The sequence below is a fragment of the Amphibalanus amphitrite genome, unplaced genomic scaffold (genome assembly GCF_019059575.1).
Source record: "Amphibalanus amphitrite isolate SeventyFive unplaced genomic scaffold, NRLGWU_Aamphi_draft 000090F_arrow, whole genome shotgun sequence".
Taxonomy (NCBI): Eukaryota; Metazoa; Arthropoda; class Thecostraca; order Balanomorpha; family Balanidae; genus Amphibalanus; species Amphibalanus amphitrite.
The window spans coordinates 743,689-748,556 of NW_024881586.1; the positions used below are offsets into that span (position 1 = coordinate 743,689).

General features: G+C 55.6%; 1 long non-coding RNA gene across 1 annotated transcript; it reads right to left on the minus strand.

Moving 5' to 3' along the window:
- Positions 1-1,486: 1,486 nt before the first annotated feature.
- On the minus strand, positions 1,487-3,588 carry LOC122380064. Its single transcript, XR_006256274.1, has 2 exons — positions 2,104-3,588; positions 1,487-1,720 (listed from the first exon to the last, which is right to left on the minus strand). It is a non-coding gene; the product is annotated as an uncharacterized LOC122380064 (long non-coding RNA).
- Between the last annotated feature and the right edge of the window lie 1,280 nt (positions 3,589-4,868).

A 4,868-nucleotide genomic window follows, 5' to 3' on the forward strand; every position in this document is an offset into this window, starting at 1 on the left:
GAGCTCGTGGTCGAACTTATCGTGGATATGTCGCACGATGAGCGCAGACACTGCATGCCTCTTCGGGAGAACGTAGGGATGTCTTGTGTTGTACGGTAGATCTGCATGGCCTATTCTGCCTCCCACTCGTATGAGACCATTTTCGTCTATGGCCGGGTTCAATCCCAGCCAGCCTTCCCAAATGGGGCCCATATGGGCCCCAAGTGGGCAGCAAACTGGGGCCCATCTGGGCTGCCCACTTGGGGCCCAGATGGGTTTGTCATGGGCGTCCAACTGGGTCCCATATGGGCAGCCCAGATGGGCCCCATATGGGGCCCAGCCGGGGCACATATGGGTCCCACATGGGCTTTCCCAGCCGGGACCCACATGGGTATAATTAAAAAATCCCACATGGGGCCCATGTGGGTTCGAAATTGGACCCATATGGGGCCCAGCCGGGGCACATATGGTCCCACATGGGCTTTCCCAGCCGGGACCCACATGGGTATAAGCGAAAAATCCCACATGGGGCCCATGTGGACTCGAAATGGGACCCATATGGGGCCCAGCCGGAGCACATATGGGTCCCACATGGGCTTTCCCAGCCGGGACCCACATTGGTATAAGCGAAAAATCCCACATGGGGCCCATGTGGGTTCGAAATGGGACCCATATTGGGCCCAGCCGGGGCACATATGGGTCCCACATGGGCTTTCCCAGCCGAGACCCACATGGGTATAAGCGAAAAATCCCACATGGGGCCCATGTGGGTTCGAAATGGGACCCATATGGGGCCCAGCCGGGGCACATATGGGTCCCACATGGGCTTTCCCAGCCGGGACCCACATGGGTATAAGCGAAAAATCCCACATGGGGCCCATGTAGGTTCAACATGGGACCCATATGGGGCCCAGCCGGGTCCCATATGGGTCCCATATGGGCTTTCCCAGCCGGGACCCACATGGGTATAAGCGAAAAATCCCACATGGAGCCCATGTGGGTTCGAAATGGGACCCAGCTGGGACCCATACCCAGCCAACATTATTACCTTGGCCCACATGGGGCCCAGGTGGGTTACTTGGTGGGACCCATGTGGGCAGCCCATGTGGGGCCCACATAAATTTGTCCCTGGGTAAATGGTGGGGCCCACCTGGGCTGGCCCACGTGGGCTCAAGGTGGGTACCATATGGGGCCCACCTGGGCTGGCCCACATGGGCTCAAGATGGGTACCATATGGGGCCCACCTTGGCTGGCCCACATGGGCTCAAGATGGGTGCCATATGGGGCCCACGTGGGCCAGCAGATGTGGGCCCTAGGTGGGCCCCATGCTGGCTCACACCTCCCTAGCATCGTTCGCATTAATTGATAAATATTCACCAAAGCCCATCTTAGTTCCCACCAGAACCTACAATTAATTTCAATATGATTATAATATAATCGATGTCTGCAATTTGAATCACTCCCGCTGATCATTGCTGAACGTTCGCCACCGCAACAAAACAAACTGTCAGTGATCAATATTTATATTAACGATAAACACAAAAATGCTGTTTAAACTCTCTTCTCTCTTCTGCTCATCTCTAGACTTCTTCTCTCATCTGCTCCTCCGCTTAAACTCCAGCTGGTCTCCTCTCCTGGCGGCCTCCGTCGCGGTTCCTGGCACCCGTAAACCACTTTCGTGGCGCCACCTCCAGCTGGCCGTTGTTGGTGTCCTGGGTAAGCCCGTTCCGCCGCACGGCTCCTGTAAAATAAGCACCAGCAATGTAAAATGTGCAGACACATAAGCGAATTGTTTATTGCCCCTGCTGTGTTCTACCATGATTCTGCTTTAAAAGTAACATTATCTGATTTGACTTGAATAGGTAATTGAGAAATGAACGTTAAATATTATTTTTTTTTTTGCAGGAAATAATCTGATGCAGAATAAACAAACAAGGTCCGATTATGATGGACACGAAGGACATTAGTGCTTTACAAGTCGGCTGCTTGGAATTCGCTAATCGGACAGTAATTGACGACACCTGAAATAGCATATGAATGGGAGTGCTGCTGTTATTCTGACATCCGCTATCAGGTGTCCAAGGGAGTTGGGCAATTAAATAAAGAGATAAAACCATTACTTACTGAACACGACATCAAAAAGCCGGGTACCGCCGAAAGCCCTTTTCCCGTGCCGTCCATTTACGCTTAGTCGCGTAGCGAGTGCGCTCGTCATGACGCCTGCCATCGTCCTTCGGACCGGTGTAAGCGGGGGCGCTTACACCGAGGTCGGCGACAAACAGCCACCCGGAGTATCTGTCCACTGCCACGAGGTACTTCCTGCCGGCGTGATCGGCAAAGTCGATGTGTAGTTCGAACGGCCTTTCCGCTGGCGGTCTCCTCATCATGGTCTCTTGCTGCTGAGCGGGTAGAAGATCTCTCTGGCAGATGGTACAGCAGCGGGTGACATTTTCCACATCCCGGTAGATCCCGGGCCAGTAGACGATCTGTCTCGCGCGGGCCTTCGTATTCTCCTTCCCCAGGTGGCTGGCGTGGAGGGCTTCTAGAACAGTCCTTCGTAATCGCTGTGGTATGACGAGCCTGCAGCCGATCCGGCCCGACCGACTGGACATCTCCACCGACCGCAGTGACGCCTTCTACCTCTGGAAGGAGAGATGGGACGACTACGTCCTGATGTCACAGCTGCGACTCGACCAACTAGCGATACAGCTGGCGTCGCTGCGGGCGCGCCTCTCCGACGAGACTCGAACGCGGTCGTGGTTGCGGCGCGGCCGCCACGGCTACGCATTCCTGCTTCCTTTCACTTTCGTTCATCGCACTTTGTACTCACTATGGGCGGGTTCGAGCTAATACCGACCGCGCCATGTGTCGGTTCCGCCCGAATTAAGGCTTTATTGGACACGCACACCACTCAGAGTCTGAACGCCAACTCGCCCGCCCAGACGCCGCAGCCCCGACAGCCGACCGGCCGGTCGGCCAGTCACCGCCCCGGGCGATGCAGAGGCGGCCCCAGGCCCCGTCCGGTGGGCCGAGCTCCGCCGGCGGGTCGCCCGCGCAGGGGCGGGCTCAGGCGACACAATCATACGACACAATCACAACATTGACTATCCAATATCAGCCGTAGCTGTTCTCACAAACATCAACTATGCGACTTCCTCACGACGTCGAAGTGCATTTTGGAGGCATGACACTAAACAGCGAGTTCTTGTTTCTTGTAATATCATACACATTGGACAGTGAAAAAATAAATAATGGGCTGCCCACATCCAGCCCACCTACACCCCACTACATGGGCTGCCCACGCAGTGCCCATGTTAAGCCCACCATACAGGAACACCGCGTGAATGCCTGTGTTCACCAAAATTCCTGGATATGCCCTCGTACATGGTGCAAGCAATCTTATTATCAAGCATTATGCCTGCCAAAAAATATGTGGGCAGCCCATGTAGGGCCCACATGCAGCCCACATATTTGCCCATCTCTAGCCCATGGCCCACCTAGCCCACCATGCCAATCAACTGCCCATGTGGGGCCCACATGGGCATGCTGGCTGGGCGTTTGCCCATTTGGGCCCCATGTGGGTCCCGGATGGGTGTGCCCAGCTTGTTGGTGCCCAGTCTGCCAACATGCTGCCCGCATCCAGCCCAGATAGGTGTCGGGTCAGTTAACAAAGTTTTGTAGTAAAGTTTGCCCATTTGGGCCCCATGTGGGCCCCGGATGGGTGTGCCCAGCTTGTTGGTGCCCAGTCTGCCCACATGCTGCCCGCATCCAGCCCAGATAGGTGTCGGGTCAGTTAACAAAGTTTTGTAGTAAATTTTGCCCATGTGGGCGGCTGGGCCCCATGTGGGCCCCGGCTGGGTGTGCCCAGCTTGTTGGTGTCCAGTTTGCCCACATGCTGCCCGCATCCAGCCCAGATAGGTGTCGGGTCAGTTACCAAAATTTTGTAGTAAAGGAAATGTTCGTATCCCAGCAAACATGCCCACATGGTTCCCATATGGGGCACACATGGGCCCCCCATCTCTTACATATGGGCCCCACATGGGAATGGCAGTGGGTGACACGTGGGATCCATATGGGCCAGCCCACGTAGGCCCCATATGAGACCCACGCGGCGCCCACATGGGACCCATATGGGCCAGCCTACATTGACCCCATATGGCATCATGTATGAACTTGATATACTTGGAGTCCAAAATTCACATGAACAACAGCCACCTTTTTTGCTTTTATGCTCTTGGAGTAACTTAAATGGGGCCCACATGGGTGATCCATATGGGACCCACATGGGATGCCCATCTCCAGCCCACATGCGTTTGGCCCACTTAGCCCATTTTTATCCCATATGGGGCCCATATGGGTAGCCCATCTGTAGCCCATGTCCAACGTGGGCCCATCTGGCCCATGTTCACCCCATATGGGACCCACATGGGATGCCCATCTCCAGCCCACATGGGTTTGGCCCACCTGGCCCATTTTTATCCCATATGGGGCCCATATCTGTAGCCCATGTCCCACGTGGGCCCATCTGGGACCCACATGGGATGCCCATCTCCAGTCCACATGCGTTTGGCCCACCTGGCCCATTTATGGGCCCATCTGGCCCATGTTCACCCCATATGGGACCCACATGGGATGCCCATCTCCAGCCCACATGCGTTTGGCCCACCTGGCCCATTTTTATCCCATATGGGGCCCATATGGGTAGCCCATCTGTAGCCCATGTCCAACGTGGGCCCATCTGGCCCATGTTCACCCCATATGGGACCCACATGGGATGCCCATCTCCAGCCCACATGCGTGTGGCCCACCAGGCCCATTTTTATCCCATATGGGGCCCATATGGGTAGCCCATCTGTAGCCCATGTCCCACGTGGGCCCATCTGGCCCAT